Source organism: Protopterus annectens, chromosome 3.part1, assembly GCF_019279795.1.
Source record: "Protopterus annectens isolate FY-2018-M chromosome 3.part1, PAN1.0, whole genome shotgun sequence".
Taxonomy (NCBI): domain Eukaryota; kingdom Metazoa; phylum Chordata; order Ceratodontiformes; family Protopteridae; genus Protopterus; species Protopterus annectens.
This window is the reverse complement of record NC_056732.1, coordinates 1,592,876,452-1,592,897,846: the sequence shown is the minus strand read 5'-3', so window position 1 is coordinate 1,592,897,846 and position 21,395 is coordinate 1,592,876,452.

Sequence of the window (21,395 nt, the reverse complement as noted above, 5' to 3'; positions counted from 1 at the left end):
AAAATATTTTAACAATAGTCTCACATAGTCAAACCCCAAATTAATATTCAAATCCTGCCACTGCTTTAATAAAGAAGGATGGGAGTCCCCATACATAGGCATGCAGAATACCCGCATGCCTCTGGGGACTACCTTATGGTGTAAACACGCTTCTAGATGTAATCTTTGCCACAAATACCTTTGTAGTTGATAGAGATTATTCTCCAGTATTTTTAATTGTTCATGGAAATCTTTCAAGTTTTCACCGGTATCAGTTGTTTGCCTAAGGGTACCAGCTTCATTCAAATCCAGTGACAATAAAGGGTTCGATTCATGTATGAACAGGCCCGTCCACAGACGAGACGTATCCCTCGACCCTGGAGTAGAAGCAGCCCCAACACTCTGGCCTTCTATCGTGTGCGTTGAGTTGTGAACAACCAGCAGAAGCACAAACGAAATGCAAAGAACACAACTCACTGCTGAAGACGTTCTCACCAAAGAAAAAAACGAATGAGTACCAAAAATGAGAACAGTCACCACGAACAAATCTCCTCTATATACAAGTTCAAAGATAATCACGATTAAGTCCAATAATTTCCGCAGTAAAAATGTAAAAAGTCATTTATTGTGGAACATAAGATGAGCGCTTTCGCATAGTTTAACTATGCTTCATCAGATACAATAACACAGAGCAATTCACAAGCTAATAAATACCCTACATTTTGGCGGGCTCATTAAGCCAACTACTCATTAACATCTAAATGAATTGACAATCATAATGAACTTGATTCAGGTTTCACTAAGTCCCGTACAATTCCTTTTCAGTTCATTGCCAAACATCCAATGCATAACACTCCAAAACATTTTTAAAAACAGTTTTAAAACAACGAAGCTTGCAGAATTCAAATAATGCATTGAGTAGCATTACTCTTAGTTTTTTATCCCTTGTGATACCTATGGAGGTGGGTTTGTCTTTTGAGCCTTCCCTAAAAAAGGCACTATGGGGGTAGCAAGAGCCTTTGCCAATATCCGAAAGCCCAGGGGTGATAGGTGCAAGCTGTCCCTAGTGAAGCATCGTGGCTTGTCGAGCATGTCATCCCAGGCTGACAGGCATTGGATCCCCTTTGAATAACACCAATAATTAAGCCAATTGTTGAAATTGATCATCTTGTCTTCATATTGTGGCATCATTCTTGGTGAGGGTAAGATGCTACTCAAGGTCAGGGTCATACCAGCCTGGGCCACATGCTCAGAGAGTTCCTCTATGTCACTTTTCATGTAGTCCAGGGAGGTATGTCTCAGGTCATTCACACCAGCATGGACAATGACTGAGTTATATTTGTACTTGCCTTGGAGTGACCTGAGTACTTGTGTTATGTGGCGGATCCTAGCGCCCGACAGGCAGCTCACCGTGACCTTCTCCTTGTTCAGCCTGGTGAGCGGGACATCAGTGTGCCTGATGATAGAGTCACCTATTACAAGTGTATCAGGTGTGTTGTTTAGCCTTAAGGGCTGTGACTGTTCGGCACACTGGCTTTGTGAGCTATGTGTTGCACGTGTTTTGTTTTGGGGTAGTGGTTGCTTGGGTGTCTGCTTTGGAGGTCTCTGCTGCTTAGGCAGATTTTTATTTAGAGCCTCTGAGTATGTTTTTGTGTGTTTATGTGTTTGGTTTGCTGTTGTGGTAGGTCTATGTGAGACTGGAATTGTAGTGAGTGTGGTTTCCTTCTCCTCCTGACTGGTTACGCCAGTACTGAGATGAGAGAGCTTAGTCTCCAGTTTGGCTATATGGATGCATTTCTCACATGTGTTGGGATTTGTTGGGAGGAGGAGAGGGTTGTCTGTGTACATGAGGCAGTTGTAACATTGCCTCAAGATTCCCAGATTCACCAGCTGGACTGGAGAGGAGATTGACAACTGACCTTTGGACATGCTAGAATAGTATTGGGAATTCCTTTATAATTGAAAAAAGGGTCAATGGGGAACAATGTACTCAAGGGGAGTTTGTGAGGGTGTAGTGCTTTTATTTTTTTAGTGCTGACTTATATAATTGCTTTAGTGAGCAAGTGCCAGGTAACTTAAATGCAATGTGTTACAGGTAACTTAAATGCAAAAACGACAAACAGTAATTTTCTTTTAAGTGAAATAAGGAAATAAGTACAGTAAGTAATGCAGATATCCCGAGTTTACCATTATATTTAAAGCAGATATGTGTAGACCTTTCTATGTAGTTGTATAGATGGCAGTAGAAAATGGAGTTGAATTTGCCAGCCCTCTCTTTTAGGTCCATTTGCTGGGAATAGTTGGGAATTTTGCACAGGTCTTCTTTAAGTTAAAACAGGTTTGTCCTGGAGAAGTCCATAAAGATAGCTTAATTTGGTAGTGGGGAGGTAGCATTAAACCAGACAGAGAAGGTAACTTATTTGTGTTCAAATTTAACTATGGATGAGGAGATGCATCGTTAGGTGCAGGCATTAGCCTAATTGGTAAGAACCCAATCAATGATATTTGGAACTTTAGTTGGTACTTTTACAATTTACTCCAGTACATTAGGTGTAAGTGTGCCAGTCAGTGTCTGGGTAATTGAAATCCCATAGCATGTAGGTATTTGGTTTGACATTTAACTTATCATTGGTATTAAAGTAATTTCCATGATCTTTGGATGAAATTGATGGGGATGTGTAGGTAGCAATGAAGTAATAGTTAGTTTTGTTAAGGATTATTTGGATCTCCAAGTTAGGGTTGTGGGTAATTTGATGTGAGCTGATGGTATTTATGACAAATAGAGATACTCCCCATGTAGTTCTCTAAAGGTCTGAAAACATGATTGGCAGTAAACCCTTTTATAGTGCTTTCACAGCACTGAAATAACATCTCAGTATCTAAACAGATATGAATATGTTGTTCAGTATTTATTATAATTTATTTTAGTGATTAATAAACACTCAACAGCTGGCTTTTCATAAAAATCAAGAACAGAGATGAATAATTAAATCTCACAGTGACATTTAAATGGATAGTGCTCTGACATTTCTGTGTGCCATTATATAGGTTCATAGGTTCATAGGTAGGTACTAGGCTATCTGCCCGAAGGCATTTATAAGCCTAGCCAGAATGTGTTGGCTTTCACCGCCCCCTTAGATTAGTTCCCTGTGCCTCTGTCCAGCAGAGCCATTGAAGTGATCCCTGGGGTAAACTTTCTGTTTCCCATCCACTTGTCAAGGTTTCTCTTGAAGAGGGTTAGTGAAAAGCTCTGCCTAATGTAGAGTGGAATCTTGTTCCAGAGCATGGGACGTCTCTGGGACAGGAATCTATCCCTCCAGCACATCCTATTTATTGTTGTGGTGAGATTTAGATCCCTGGAGCGTGTGGCTCGAGGGGATATGGTTTTCTTTAGGTGGAGCATGTCCATCAGTTCTGGGTTGGACATGGCCTTGTATGTCAGGGTTTCTCTTGAAGAGGGTTAGCGAAGAGCTCTGCCTAATGTAGATTGGAATCTTGTTCCAGAGCATGGGAAGTCTCTGGGACAGGAATCTATCCCTCCAGCACATCCTATTTATTGTTGTGGTAAGGTTTAGATCCCTGGAGCATGTGGCTTGAGGGGATATGGTTTTCTTTAAGTGGAGCATGTCCATTAATTCTGGGTTGGACATGGCCTTGTATGTCAGGCAGAGATCATCTCTGAGTAGGCGGCATGCAACCGAGCACAGCTGGAGTTTCTTCAGTCGAGCTGCATAGGGCATTTGTTTGAGGCCAGTGATCCTCTTGGTGAGGTACTTATGTGGTCTTTCCAGTTGTTACAGGTGTCTTGTAAGGTACATCCCAAATGGGGCATTGTACTCTATAATGGGTCTGATGAGTGATGCATAGAGGGGCCCAATGACCTCTTTTGATCTGGTTGCAAACCCTTTTGTGATTAGGTGGACCACATAGAAGGATTTTCTAACCACTCTGTCAATGTGATTATCAAAGGAGAAGTTACTATCTACTTGGCTCCCCAGATCCCTTATTATGTCTTCTGTATTTAGGGGGCTACCACCTATGTGGTAGTTTGTGGCTACTTTGTTTTTTCCAAAGGGTTGACTATGCACTTTTTGGCATTTAGCTTGAGGCCATGGTTTTGACACCAGGTATCTGTCTCAGCGAGACCATTTTAGAGGATGTTTGTGTCAGCCAGAGAATCAGTTATAGCCCCTAGTTTGCAGTCGTCTGTGAACTTGGTCAGCCATAGTCCTCCTGTGCTTGCCTGTACCTCTGAGAAGTATATGCCGAACAGGGGGGGTCCTAGGACTGAGCCCTGGGAAACTCCACTTGTAAGTGGTTTAGAGTCAGTCCTAGCTCCCGCAACTCTTACCATGTGGGTTATGTCTGTGAGCCAGTTGGCAACCCATCTTGTGACATAGAGGTTTATGTTCAGGCTGGTGAGCTTGCCTATAATACCTGAGTGGGGAATGGTGTCGAAGGCCTTTGCAAGGTCTAGGTAGGCTGTGTGGACCACCTTTCCCTCGTCTATAGCCTTGGTAACTGTCTCAAAGAAGTCCACCAGGTTTAGGAGGCATGATCTGCCCTTAACAAAGCCGAACTGGGTAGGGTCCAGTGTTTGGAGGTTTCCAATGTCTCTGTTAATGAGATCCATGATGATGCGCACCATAGCTTTGCAGACCAAGCTAGTCAGGCTTATGGGTGATAGTTCCCGGGGTGTTTTGTGGCTCCACCTTTGTGGAGTGGAATAACCATTGCTGTGCGTCACTCTGTGGGCAGATAGCCTGTGGAAAGGCTAAGTTTTAAACAGTGTGTTTAGGTGAGGGGGTTAGTTAATCTTTGAGTTCATGTAGGACGCAGCCTGGGACACCGTCTGGTCCCATTGATGCTGTGTTTTGGGCTTTGGAGAGGGCTGTTTTAACCTGAGTGTCTGTGATTTCAGGGGCACTACATTCTTCTGGTATAGTTATGGTCCCTTTTGGGGATGAGAGGGGGAGAAGTTTGCACTGAACCTGTCTGCCAGGATGTTGGCTATATCGGTCGGTTCAGTGTATTTTATTCCATTCTGCACAAACTCCAAGCAGATCTGAGAATTGCCACTTAGATTCTTGACATAGCTAAAGAATGCCTTGCAGTTATCTTTGTAGTCCATGGCAATTTTTCTTTCGAAGCTAGCCTTGGATGATTTTATGAGGGAACGTAGTTTCTTGCTGATACTGATCAGGGATGTCTTCCCTTCTTGAGATTTTACTCTTTTCTGTACTAGTTTCCTCCTTCTATTGTATAGCTTGTTTATGGCAGGGGTCCACCAGACTGGTTTCCTTTTCTTGGAGGAGTGAGTCTTGGTTTTGTTTGGGATAGCACGATCCATGCATTCTTGTAGTTGCCCATAGAGTGCATTAGTAAAGGATTTTGCAGCTTGGACAGCGTTATCCTTTAGCATGGGGGCTTTGAAACTTTCCACCTCGGTCTTAAGTAACGTGACGTTTGCTTCTGAAAAGTTTTTCACAGTGGTTTCTTTGACCGGGGGTGGTGGCAGAATGTGGATATCCAGAGTGATTAGTTTATGGTCAGATCTAACCAGCGAGGGGTTGACCTCTGGTGTGGAACACCGGTCACCCACGTTGGTGATGACCAGGTCCAATATGTTGTCACCTCTGGTGGAGGTGTTGACCAGTTGATCCAGGGAGTTTGAGTTTATAAATTCTAGGAAATGTTGGGAAAGGGAGTTTGTACTTAAGTAGTTCTCCCAGTTAATGTTTGGGTAATTGAAATCACCCAATATCAGGGTGTTTGCTCGGACCTTTATGTTTCCCAGTGTTTCCAGGAATGTGGAGTGGGGGTCCTGAGACATGGTGGGTGATCTGTTAGTTTTTTTTAGATTTTTTTAGTTTTTTTAGTTTTTTTTAGTTTAATTTAATCTCTGCACTTTAATACTATTTCTTGGTATTTTTTGTTAAATATTTCTATTACTTTGTGATAGTATTGTTGTTTAAATTCTTTATGCTACTTTTGGATCTTTTCTCCCCGGGCCTCTACTGAAAATGGAAATATATCCAGTTAGACTAACCCAGTAAACAAATGTAAAATAAATAAATAAATAAAAGCTATAATTTGAATAGCAGTTTTGCCCATTGTTAGTTGCACGTGGATGATCTCTGAAGCATTGTGCTGTGCCACTAACCTGGAGGTTGTGGGTATCCTTGATGAATATGGATACTCTTCCACCTTTTGTAGTTCGGTCCGGGTTTTGTGGCCGAAATGTATGGTATGAGTTGTAGCCTGGTAGTGCTGGGGTGCTCTCTGGAGCCTTAAACCAGGTTTCTGTTACTGCACATATATCGATTTTCTCCATACTGAGGAGTGCCTTGAGTGTGTGCATTTTGAGGTTTAGACTTCTGGCACTGAGTAGCATCACCATCAGTTTTTTATTACTTGTGTTATTTACGGTGGTGGGTTTGTCCTTTGAACCTTGGCTAAAAAAGGCACTATGGGGGTGACAAGAGCCTTGGCCAGTATTCGAAAGCCTAAGGGTGACAGGTGCAAGCCGTCTCTAGCGAAGCAGCACGGCTTGTCAAGCATGTCATCCTAGGCTGACAGACACTGGATCCCCTTTGAATGACCCCAGAAGCTTAGCCAATTGTTGAAATTGATAATTTTTTTCTCTATACCATGGTATCATTCTTGGTGAGGGCAGGATGCTACTCAGGGTCAGAGTCATACCGGCCTGGGCTACATGATCAGAGAGCTCCTCCATGTCTCTTTTCATGTAAAACAGACAATAGCCAACAAACAAATAAATCCAAAAAATGGCAGGAGGAACCAAACAGAAGAATCCACAGATCCAGAAAATAGCGTACAAAACTTTTAATGACCGCTTTCATCACGCAACTTCATCAGAATACACTCCATCAAAAAATCAGTGCTTTAAATACATACTGAATTACCAATCAACACAGTTAAAAACAATCAATTAATATAAAATTTAAAGTCCCAGTGTTTGTGGTTCAAAAAAGAAAGACAAATCACTGTGTTTATCAATAACCAACTTACGATATTTTAAAAAACACTTGACATTAATTGTTTCATTCAGACCGGGGGGTTTATCTGAAGATAATCTAATCTGCCAAAGTGTCTCCCTTTGTTCTAAATAATTTTTAAAATCTCCCACCCTCATGTCTGGTTTACATACCTCTAAAACAGAGAAAACAAATTTCTTAAAACTAAAACAAACAACAGAGTGTTTGTATAATGCATTGTTCTGATCTTCACTTCTAATACTGTATAGATGTTCCTTAATACGTGTCGCTAAACTTCTAGTGGTCATTCCCACGTAAAAAGCTGGACAAGCAGTGCACATAGCAATGTACACCACACCATGGGTATTGCAAGTAACAAACCCAGGAACCTCAAATGTTCTATCTGTAGTAGCAACGGAAATGCAGGATCCTGATGAAATATATCTACAAATCCTGCATCCGTGACAACAGAACATACCTTTCTTCTTGATCATGAATTGATCTTTGTTAAAGCTGTTTTGTTCGAGCAACTTTTTAATATTGTAATTGTTGCGAAATACAAAATGTGGTTTGTTTCCTACTACCTTGACGATGTCAGAATTCCCTTGGATAACCCTCCAATTCTTTTCAAGCATAGATCTAATACGATTAGTGTCTCCACTCATTTCTAATGAACACACCATATCAAAGTTAGTAGAATCTCGTCCAGAGTTGTGATCAACAATGATATTAGTAGAATTGTTGAGAATGGCTGGATAATGGGTTAAATGCTTATTAAAAATTTCATTACCACTGTCAATTAATAAAAACTCATCATACCCTCTCTGTAAAAACAGTGAAGCAATAAAAAGAAATTCCTGAACTAAATCCTGTTCTTTACTGGTCATGCGGCTGGCTCTAATATCCTGGCCTCTAGGTATGTTCTTAATGATGTGTTTCGGATGGCCACTTCGATAATGCAAGTATCCATTTGTAAAGGTGTGCTTTCTAAAAATCTTACTGTGAAACCTGTTATCATTAAAGTCCCACCAAAAACAAATGTCTAAAAAGTTAACTACCAAACCACTATCACCTTTAGTAAATTTTAAATAGCCAGATAAGGAATTAACATCTAAAGCAATTATTAAGGAACATCTATACAGTATTAGAAGTGAAGATCAGAACAATGCATTATACAAACACTCTGTTGTTTGTTTTAGTTTTAAGAAATTTGTTTTCTCTGTTTTAGAGGTATGTAAACCAGACATGAGAGTGGGAGATTTTAAAAATTATTTAGAACAAAGGGAGACACTTTGGCAGATTAGATTATCTTCAGATAAACCCCCCGGTCTGAATGAAACAATTAATGTCAAGTGTTTTTTAAAATATCGTAAGTTGGTTATTGATAAACACAGTGATTTGTCTTTCTTTTTTGAACCACGAGCACTGGGACTTTAAATTTTATATTAATTGATTGTTTTTAACTGTGTTGATTGGTAATTCAGTATGTATTTAAAGCACTGATTTTTTGATGGAGTATATTCTGATGAAGTCGTGTGATGAAAGCGGTCATTAAAAGTTTTGTACGCTATTTTCTGGATCTGTGGGTTCTTCTGTTTGGTTTCTCTTTTCATGTAGTCCAGGGATGTACGGCTCAGGTCATTCATACCAACATGGACAATGACAGAGTCATATTTGTACTTGTTCTGGAGTGACCTGAGTGCTTGTGTTATGTTGCAGATCCTGGCACCCGACTGACAGCTAACAGTAACCTTTTCCTTGTTCAGCCTAGTGAGTGGGACGTCAGTGTGCCTGACTATAGAGTCACCTATTACTAGTGTGTTGGGTATGTTATTTTGCCTTAAGGGCTGTGATTGTGTGGCACACTGGTTTTGTGAAGTATGTGTTTCATGGTTTGTGTTGGGGTGTGGAGGTTGCTTGGATGTCTGCTTTGGAGGTCTCTCTTGCTTTTGCAGATTTTTATTTAGAGCCTCTGAGTATGTGTTAGTGTATTTATGTGTGTTTTTTGCCGGTGTTAGTTTCATAGGTCTATGTGAGACTGGTGGTGTGATGCAAGTAATTCCCTTCTCCTCTTGACTGCCTGGTCCAGTCTTGGGTTGAGAGAGCTTAGCCTCCAGTTTGGCTGTATAATTGCATCTCTCACATGTATTAGTGTTTGGTGGAAGGAGGAGTGGGTTGTCTGTGTACATGAGGCAATTGTAACATTGCCTCAAAATGCTCAGATTCACCAGTTGGACCGGAGTCTACACCTGAAACTGCCCTTTGGACATGCCTGGATAGGTACAGTGAACTGTTTTACTGATTGCCTGGTAAGGTCGAATAGAGACCCTTGTCCTTCTCTACAATATGGGGGGGGGTCTAGTGCTAAGGTTTATTAGTGCTTGCTATGAGTTTTGAGCAAGTATGAGAAGTGAATGGTTTGAGTGCTTAAGTTGAAAGTTTGTTTAGATCCAAGCGGAAAATTGAAGAGCAGACTTTGTGGAGCCGGGAATAGTTATACCCTAGCTAACCGGTGCTGCCTGGCTTGCAAAACCACACAAATGCGGGTTTTATAGCAGGGAAATGAAAGAGATAAAAATTAGCCCAAAATGGCCAATAAACTACTAATGTCTGGGCTGAAACCACTCCTCCAGGGGCAGATAGGCTGCTCAAAGCTCCCTCTCCCTCACAGTGAACAGAGAAACTTCCTTCTATCCAAGTAAGGTATGGGCAAACACAGAAACTTGTAACACAGCCCTGAATTCAGCACTAACCTGAAAACTGAACTATACTAGCTTAGAAAGGTGGGAAAACAAGTATATATATATTTTTTTTGTTTTGTAGGCCATAGGTACTCATAGTTATGCATTAGTTTGTGTTATTTGCTCTTTCTCCTTTGTCTGTTTTGTATATCTAACTTATCCAATTCAGGGCATGGGGTGGGGTGAAGTCTGTCCTTCTTCTATCTGTTTTGAATATTCACTATACCCAGTTTAAGTCATGGGTCAAGGTGAACTCTGTCCTTAACCTGTCTTGCAAATCCATTTTATCCAGTTCAAGGCATGGGGTGGGGTGAAGTCTATCCTTCCTCTAGCTGTCTTGCATATCCATTTTATCCCGTTCAGGGCACTGGGTGGGGCAAAGTCTGTCCTTCTTCTAGCTGTCTTGCATATCCATTTTATCCAGTTCAGGTAATAGGTTGAGGTGAAGTCTGTCCTTCCTCTATCTGTCTTGTATATCCATTTTATCCATTTCAGGGCTTGGGGTGGGGTGAAGTCTGTTCTTCCTCTATATGTCTGGCATATCCATTTTATCCAGTTCAGATCATGGGGGTCGAATGAAGCCTGTCCTAGAAAGCAAAGGAGAGAGTAAGCACAAGGAAGGAAGCAGCCCCAGAGAGCATAGTACACCACTGCAGGGGAGACAAACACACATTAATTCTAAACCTACTCACATCTTGCCTGATAGACATAAAAATGGAAACAGGTCTGAGCAACTCATACAACAAGGTTACCATAGTTCTTAATACACATCTCTGTCTCCTCCCTACTATATCTGCGACAACAAACTGTTCACACAACTCAGTAGGTGTGGCTACAGCTTACCTACCATTGGGACATTTATTGTATTGTACCATGCTTTGTGCTATGTGTATGTAGCAATGTTCCCTGTGGGGACACTATCATTGATGGCCTGTTACAGACAATGTCACCTGCATGCCATTGTAAGGGCCACTATGGTTCCATATATGCATGTGGTCTGTTTGCTATGTGATTGCTGCACATCTGTCATTATGTGTTATGGTGGATATCTATGCATGATGTTGGACATGATCTGGGATTGTATGGACTATTACTACCCACATATGTTCTATAACAGTGACACAATAGCACGTTTAAGGAACAGTTGCCAGCAGGATCACCTCTCCCACATAATCTGGTCATGTTACCAGGCCACATCACATGTGGGACCCACTCTGGGGCCTCCTCATCTATTAGTCCTGCACTACCTTCAAGTGGAACCACTTCAGGGGAATGGTGTTCCCCCACTGGGAGCACACACATACATGATCCTGTCACCCAAGGGCAGGTCCAGTGTCTGTTGCATAGGGAGCTTCACAGAGATTTGGGGATGTGCTACATCACCTTGAGGCCCTCAGTACACAATCACAGGGTCCACATGCTCCTTTTGCTCAGCCTCCAGCCCAGGCACCTTCAGGGCCATGAAGCTGCTGTTGTGACTGGCAATGGCTGGTGCCTTGTTCCCATTGTTTCCATATGGGGGCTCATGGGGCTTCCACATCACAAACAACACCCATCATCCAGGGTATATACCCACCACATGTGTCATATACCACCCCTGTAGGCTGTCCTCTCTATCTACCAACCCAACCCACCTCCACAAATATAACAGCTATCCTTCCCCAAATTCCCATTCGCACCAACACAGATAAGGGCAATGTGGTCCCAACAAGGTGCTCACATGTCACATAACTGTCCATGTTGCACCCACTTACTGCTGTATATGTGTGTGTGTATTGATATATGCGATGTTCCCTCACCCATAGTATGCAAATATGTGTGTGTGCATGTGTTTGTATATTTGTAGACATACACACACACACACACACACACACACACATATATATATATATATATATATATATATATATATATATATATATATATATATATGAATATACACACACACACACACACACACACACACACACACACACACACACATATATACATACCTCTATATAAATATATATGTATGTGTGTGTGTATATATATATATATATATATATATATATAAAAAAATAATCATCTTTTTTGGCTGTTCCTGTTAGGGGTCGCCACAGCGGATCACCTGTTTCCATGTCTTCCTGTCCTCTGCATCTTGCTCTGTCACACCAACCACCTGCGAGTCCTCTCTTACCACATCCATAAACCTTAAACCTTATCTTAGGCCTTCCTCTTTTCCTGTTACCTGTTAGCTTCATCCTTAGCATTTTTTTCCCAATGTACTCAGCATCCCTTCTCAGCACATGTCCAAATCAAGTAATCTTGCCTCTCTGGCTTTTGTCTCCAAACCTTCCGACCTGGGCTGACCCTCTAATATACCTATTCCTAATCCTGTCCAACCTTGTCACACCCAGTGCAAATCTTAACATCTTTAACTCTGCCACATCCAGCTCAAACTCCTGCCTTTTTGTCAATGCCACTGTCTCTAACCCATATAACATAGCTGGTCTCACTACCCTCTTGTAGACCTTCCCTTTCACTCTTACAAGTTCTCATCTGTCACAAATCACTCCTGACACTCTTCTCCACCCACTCCGTCCTGCCTGTACTCTCTTCTTCACCTCTCTTCCGCACTCACCGTTACTCTGAACTATTGACCCCAAGTATTTAAACTCATCCACCTTCGCCACCTCTACTCCTTGCATCCTCACCATTCCTCTATCCTCCCTCTCATTCACACACATATATTCCGTCTTAGTCCTGCTGACCTTCATTCCTCTTCTCTCTAGAGCATATCTCCATCTCTCCAGGGTCTCCTCCACCTGCTCCCTACTCTCACTACAGATCACAATGTCATCTGCAAAAAATCATAGTCCACAGGAACTCCTGTCTGATCTCGTCTGTCAACCTGTCCATCACCATTGCAAATAAGAAAGGGATCAGACCTGATCCTTGATGTAACCCCACCTCCACCTTAAATGCATCCATCACTCCCACCGCAGACCTCACCGCTGTCACACTACCCTCTTACATATCCTGTACCACTCTTACATACTTCTGACACTCCTGACTTCCTCATACAATACCATAACTCCTCTCTAGGCACCCTGTCATATGCTTTCTCTAAGTCTACAAAAACACAATGCAACTCCTTCTGACATTCTCTGTACTTCTCCTTCAACACTCTCAGAGCAAACATCGCATCTGTAATGCTTTTTCCCGGCATGAAACCATACTGCTGATCACTAATCATCACGTCCCTTCTTAACCTAGCTTCCACTACTATACTCTTTCCCATAGCTTCATGCTGTGACTGATCAATTTAATCCCTCTGTAGTTACTACAGCTCTGCACATCACCCTTATTCTTAAAAATCGGTACCAAAACACTTTTTCTTCATTCCTCAGGCGTCCTCTCACTTTCTAAGATTTCATTAAACAATTCTGGTTAAAAACTCCACTTCCTTTTCACCTAAACACCTCCATGCTTCCACAGGTATGTCATCTGGGCCAACAGCCTTTCCATTCTTCATTCTTTTCATAGCTATATTTACTTCCTCCTTGCTAATCCATTGTACTTCATGATTCACTATCCCTACATCATCCAACCCTCTCTCCCTCTCATTGTCTTCATTCATCAACCCCTCAAAGTAATCTTTCCATCTCCTCAACACACTCTCCTCACTTGTGAGTATGTTTCCCTCATTATCCTTTATCACCTTTACCTGCTGCACATCTTTCCTAGCTTGGTCCCTCTGTCTAGCCAATTGGTTCATGTTCTTTTCTCCCTCCTTAAGTGTCCATCCTTTCATACAACTCTTCATATTCCTTTTCCTTTTCCTTATCCTTTGCCACCTCCCTCTTTGCCATGCACCTCATCTCCTTATACTCCTGTCTACTTTCTTCATCTCTCTGACAATCCCACTTCTTTTTTGCCAACCTCTTTGCCTGTATACTCTCCTGTACTTCCTCATTCCACCACCATGTTTCCTTGTCGTCCTTCTTCTTTCCCGATGTGATACCAAGCACCTTTCTAGCCATCTCCTTTACTAGCTTTGCTGTAGTTACCCAGCTATTTGGTAACTCTTCACTGCCACCCAGTGCCTGTCTTAACTCATCCCTGAACTCCATCTCACAATTACCATTTTTCAATTTCCACCATTTGATCCTTGGTGGTGCCCTCACACTCCTCCTCCTCTTCTTGATCACCAACATCATCCTACAAACCACCATCCTATGCTGCCTAACTACACTTTCTCCTGTCACCACTTTACAGTCTCCAGTCTCCTTCAGACTGGCCCTCCTACATAAGATATAATCCACCTGTGTGCATCTTCCTCCACTCTTGTATGTCACCCTATGCTCCTCTCTCTTGTTAAGATACGTATTCACCATAGCCATATCCATCCTTTTCACAACATTCACTACCATCTGACCTTCTGCATTCCTTTGTTTAACACCATACCTACCCATCACTTCCTCATCCCCACTGTTCCCTTCACCAACATGCCCATTAAAATCTGCTCCAATCACCACTCTCTCACCCTTAGGTACAGTCATCACCACTTCATCCAATTCACTCCAAAATGTTTCTTTCTCATCCACTGCACACCCATCTTGTGGAGCATATGCACTAACAACATTCATCATTACACCATCAATTTCTAGCTTCATAAACATCACTCTATCCGACACTCTTTTCACCTCCAAAACACTCTTAGCATACTGTTCCTTCAGAATAACTCCTACGCCATTTCTCCTGCCATCCACACCATGATAAAACAATTTGAACCCAAATCCAATACATCTAGCCTTACTCCCATTCCATCTTGTCTCTTCACACACAATATACCAACCTTCCTTTTGTCCATCATATCAGCTAGCTCTTTCCCTATACCAGTCATACTGCAAACATTCAAAGTTCCGACCCTCACTACCACAGTCCTAGCCTTTCTCCTCTCTTCCTGCCTTCGGCCATGCCTTCCGCCTCTCCTCCTCCTTCGGCCAACAGTAGCCCAATATCTGCCAGCACCCTGTTGGCTAACAGTACTGGTGATGGTCATTGTTAACCCAGGCCTCAACCTATCCGGTATGGAAATATTTACTGGTGACTGCATGAAATGATTTGGCAAAGTTTTACGCCAGATGCCCTTCTTGACACAACCCACCCCATTTATCCAGGCTTGGTACCGGCACAAACAAACAGGTGCCACATATGGACACAGCCTAACATTAGGGGGGTATTTATAGTGACAGATTGCAGGTAAGCCTATTACATAGCTATGGCATTTCAGCATGCTACATTACATGTTAACTTGAGTGTCCTGCAAGTGGTGGGCTCTGGAACCCACGTATCCTTCATAATGGCATTATTTCTACCACTAGCTATTGGCCACAGTAATATACATGTTTTCCACTACACAACACAAGCTATGATGGTTTACATCTTGTCAGTCAGTGCTGCTCTGCACATTTGATGGGTATGGTCCACTACCCACAGGGATAGACTTCATTGTCCATAGCAGTTGTTCAGTTGAACATCATTACAACAAAACCTGATGGCACATATAAATCATTCCATATCATCTATCCCATTATTATGGACCGAGTAGTACAGTCAATTACATGCATATATACTTCACATACCTTTTGTGGGAATGACGTCTGTTCTGGATAGTTTGCTTGTAAGGTTTTGTTTTTTTTTGTTTTTTTTTTCTTTGCCTTGGCCTTCAGCCTGCCTGCTTTCTTTCTTAGTTTGTTTGTTAATTTGTTTCACTCTCTCTCTCTCTCTCTCTCTCTCTCTCTCTCTCTCCAGTAAATGGATTGAACTGCAGCATGGATTGTGTAGGTGATCCAAATGATCAGGTGATGGCATCTTCACCAATCAGTATCCTTCACTTGCTATCTGTATCCGGCATGCTGTTTTCTACTTCCAGTTACCACTGTCATGGGAACCCACTACTATAAATCCCTACATTAGGTGGGCGTGGTCCCTTTACCTTTCCTGTATGGTGGATATCCTTCCTGTGTTTAGTCAGCAGTGTTACAGACAGCAGGTAGCAATACCTTTTACAAGAGGGCTTGCAGACTCAGGCCAGCTACATATTTGTATAAGGTTCCAGAACGACAGATAGAGTGTCAGTAGTTTTGTCATATGCATTGTATAGCGCCAGTGTTACAGGGATAGAGTGTGAGTGGTTTTGTCATATGCATTGTATAGCACCAGTGTTACAGGGTTTATGTGTACATACGAGTTTAACATGGAGTGCAGTCTGTCTGCATAGCTCTCAACTGTGGGCCTATCCACATGATGGTCTGTTATGTTTTGTCTGTCCACCACGCAAGTATTGTGTCAGATATATCACTAGCAGTGTGTGTATGTTGAGTGCTATCGTACATGGCTACATCCATTTATGTATCTGACTTCATATTCCTGACTAAGGGTATGTTGCAGACTATCCTGTAACAACAGCAATTTGCTCAGTGTATGACAACACCATTTCACATATGGGCCTGTGTTGCAGCCTCTATCCTACACCTACATACCAGGCTTTGTCCATGTGACATTCAGTCAGGGGTTGTTATGCAGTGGCCTGTGATTATGTCATGCTGTCATTCCTGCCATCATTCTAGTGCTGTTGTGGCCCCCACATGTTGTGGGGTTGGGTTCATATATATGTGGGCTTCATCTGATCAAAACATGAGTGCCCTTCTGCAGTCCAGAGGTCAGTGTATGTAACAGTGTTATATGCCCCTGTAAGTCAGTCTATGGGGGGTATGCACAAAAAATAACCTAGGCTGTTACAACATGCGAGAAATTTCAGGAGTAAGCTGCCTTAAGGTATCTGGATGTACATTACCACACATTATACTCTGGGAAAATTGCTGGCCTACTGCTTACTGCCATACAAACTATTCTATTTGTCAGTGTGATTGTGATGGTTTCCGTTACGCATTGTTATGTAACAGATACATCCCATTGTCACCTTACCTCTTTTCCCCTAGGGACTGCGTACAGAGTACTGGACTATACATCTGCATTACCTACTGTTGATTGATTGTTATCCTGTGGCCCAGTCTGTCTTTACTGTTGTACTTCTTGCAGGCCTTGGCCTGGACAGCAGCATATGTTATGCTTTCAGATTACTGTATTAAATGATCTACTTGAGAGTTGCATTAATTTGTTTGTATGCATTTCAAAGTATAAACAGCCATATGACATGGCATATACAAATGTGACAGTACACAAATAAAACTTCCCTATGTATGCAAACCTGTGTGTGGTGTCATATCCTTTGACTTCTCTGTGGGTATATGTTTCAGGCAACAACTGTCTTTTGTATGGGTGACTCATACACTGTCCATTTGATAAGATGGCAACAGTAGGAATGCTGGCTGTTCAGTATGGTGTGCACCCTCTAAATATGTAGCTTCCTATACATATCTATGTGTGTGTGTATGCGTAGTTACATATATATATATATATATATATATATATATATATATATATATATATATTTATATATATATATCTGCATATATGTGTGTGTGTGTATATGTATCTTTGAATGTTTATTGCTTCCACATTGTACATTTCCTATGGTCAGAGTGTACTGCATGATATGTTATTGATACCATCCTGACATCATACAGGTGGGATGGATTACTGTTAACGTCTTGTGCCCATGTTGTGTCGGATCCTGGGTATGGGATTTGCAACAGTTGGTATTGTATTGCAGGGTAGATGCGTTTTGCTGTGGGGAGGGGTGATATCAATACTTATATCAATACTTACAAAATGTATTTAGCTTGGGCCCCCTCAGCCCCATTAATGATGACTTTGATCATATATGTATTTGTGTATATATATATATATATATATATATATATATATATATATATAATGTACACACACACACATGTGTATATATATATATATATATATATATATATATATATATATATATATATATATATATATATCACTTGTAAAAATAATAGATATCTGCTGGTTAACGCTCCAATAAGCTGACCACCATCCAACGAAATAATGCAGTTCAGTTCAATAAAAATCAAAGATGTAAGTGTTGACTATTCAGTCAAGAATACAGCTTCATTTAATCCAGTTTGTTTAACTCACAATCAGACTATTCAGTCCCAAAAAAGATACGGTATAGAGAAAAATTATTTTAATGCGGTGAGCGCTTTCGCTTACAGCTTTGTCAAACCTCCAAACAATGAATAAATCAAGATAGTATATATACACATACATTAATAGAGTAACTAAATAATTTAACTAATCAAACAATTTAATCTAAAAGGTATAGGCACATTTACTAAGTTCTTAAACTTGCTATCTACCATAGTTAAAACATTTACTTTAAAATCAAAATAAAATAAAAACAATGACAGTAACATGTATAGAATAAATTAAAACTACTCATTCAAATTATTTTAATACATTTTATCTGAACTTGTGGTCTATAAACGTATGTGAATATAAATATAAATATATAACAATACATTTGAGATATAAGAAATATAGTAATACTAAAAAACTTGTGGGAATCTAGCATTATAGGCAAAAGAGATGAACTGAGTTTATATCCTGTGTCTTCTTTTTTTCAAAGCGGGCTTAAGGGGTACCCTATCATTGATACCAGGGGGGATATGTGCTCTGGTCTTTATGATCCATTCAGCTTCTATACATTCTGTTAAATTCTTAATGTCACCCCCTCTGTTACTAACTTCAATAACCTGTAAAGCTGAGAAGACAAATTGATGGTCAGTACCTGTACTCATAATGTGTTTAGACAAGGCATTTGTTTCAGATTTTATACGAATTTGATATAGGTGTTCCCTGATCCTCTCTTTGAACATTCTATTCGTCTTACCTATATAGAAACTTGGACATACCAAACATCTAGCTAGGTATATCACATGTTTAGTATCACACCGTGCATTCACCTTTATGTTAAATAGTTCACCTGTAGTCGGATGTATGAAAATATTAATATCAGAAATATTACAGCAATAATTACATTTGTTGCATGGTTTCGAGCCTTCAAAGACCTTAAGAACACTATTTGGTTCAAGATCAGAACAACATAATAATTTATATAAATTATTCTTGTTCTTATAGGCATATCTGGGTTCTTGATCAACATACTTAGAAACTTCAGGGTCTATTTTAAGTATATCCCAATATTTAAAGATAGATTCCTTTATATATTTTATATCTCTTGTATAATGAATGGTATATCTAATGGGCTCAACATTATTAACTGTGATATTTTCCACTCCTGAAGTATGTACATCCCTACCATGTTCAGAAAATATTGGACAAGCATGTCCATCACGTAAATCATTTACCTGAATAATAGCATTATTAATCTCATCATTGCTATATTTCCTTTGTAGAAATCTAGTTCTTAGATCCTGCAATTCTTCCTGAAAGGTTATGTGGTTTGAGTTCAACCTCGACACCCTCATGCATTGACCCTTCAAAATGTTCCTAAAAACATGTGGTGGGTGCATGCTGTCTCTATTCAATAATGTATTTTTGTAACATTGCTTACGGTGAACTGCTGTGTTGAAATGTCCACTAGATAAGCGTGATATGTGAATATCTAGAAAGGATATGTCATATATAGAGTGATTCAAGGTAAACTTTAAAAAAGAAGTCAATCCATCAACCTCTTCATGAAAAGCAACCAAATCACTGGCAGTTCTACGCCATAAAAAGAAGAGATCGTCTACAAAACGTTTATAAAAAACTACATGTTTTTTGTAGCTCTCTAGTTTAAACATTCTCTCTTCTTCCCAAAATGCCATTACTAGGTTGGCGTAGCTATTGGCACAGGAGGTGCCCATAGCTACGCCTTCCTTTTGCAAGTAGAACCCTTCATCAAACATGAAAACATTGCTTTCAAGAACCAGTTCTAATAAGTTACACAATAATTCAATATTGGTGATAGATAAATCTGAATGTCTATTTAGGTAAAGATGGACGTATTCCAAACCACTGTCATTAGGAATATTGGTGAATAAAGATTTCACGTCCATAGTAGCTAATATTATATCACAGTTAATAATGTTGAGCCCATTAGATATACCATTCATTATACAAGAGATATAAAATATATAAAGGAATCTATCTTTAAATATTGGGATATACTTAAAATAGACCCTGAAGTTTCTAAGTATGTTGATCAAGAACCCAGATATGCCTATAAGAACAAGAATAATTTATATAAATTATTATGTTGTTCTGATCTTGAACCAAATAGTGTTCTTAAGGTCTTTGAAGGCTCAAAACCATGCAACAAATGTAATTATTGCTGTAATATTTCTGATATTAATATTTTCATACATCCGACTACAGGTGAACTATTTAACATAAAGGTGAATGCACGGTGTGATACTAAACATGTGATATACCTAGCTAGATGTTTGGTATGTCCAAGTTTCTATATAGGTAAGACGAATAGAATGTTCAAAGAGAGGATCAGGGAACACCTATATCAAATTCGTATAAAATCTGAAACAAATGCCTTGTCTAAACACATTATGAGTACAGGTATTGACCATCAATTTGTCTTCTCAGCTTTACAGGTTATTGAAGTTAGTAACAGAGGGGGTGACATTAAGAATTTAACAGAATGTATAGAAGCTGAATGGATTATAAAGACCAGAGCACATATCCCCCCTGGTATCAATGATAGGGTACCCCTTAAGCCCGCTTTGAAAAAAAAGAAGACACAGGATATAAACTCAATTCATCTCTTTTGCCTATAATGCTAGATTCCCACAAGTTTTTTAGTATTACTATATTTCTTATATCTCAAATGTATTGTTATATATTTATATTTATATTCACATACGTTTATAGACCACAAGTTCAGATAAAATGCATTAAAACAATATGAATGAGTAGTTTTTTATTTTATACATGTTATTGTCATTGTTTTTATTTTTATTTTGATTTTAAAGTAAATGTTTTAACTATGGTAAACAGCATGTTTAAGAACTCAGTAAATGTGCCTATACCTTTTAGATTAAATTGCTTGATTGGTTAAATTAATTTAATTATTCTATTAATGTGTGTATATATACTATTTTGATTCATTTACTGTTTGGAGGTTTGACAAAGCTGTAAGCGAAAGTGCTCACCGTGTTAAAATAAATTTTTCTCAATACTGTATCGTTTTTTTGGGACTGAATAGTCTGATTGTGAGTTGAACACACTGGATTATATGAAGCTGTATTCTTGACTGAACAGTCAACACTTACATCTTTGAATTTTATTGAACTGAACTGCATTGTTTCGTTGGATGCTGGTCAGCTTATTGGAGCATTTACCAGCAGATATCTTTTATTTTTACAAGTGATATATACTGGCTTTCTTTCTGCTGGTACTCCGGTGTTTGCTAAGGGCAGTTATATATTTTTTCATATATATATACACACACACACACACACACACACACACACACACACACACACATATATATTTATATATATATATATATATATATATATATATATATATATATATGTGTGTGTGTGTGTGTGTGTGTGTGTGTGTGTGTGTGTGTGTGTATACATATATATATATATATATATATATATATATATATATATACATATACACATTTTATATATATATATATATATATATATATATATATATA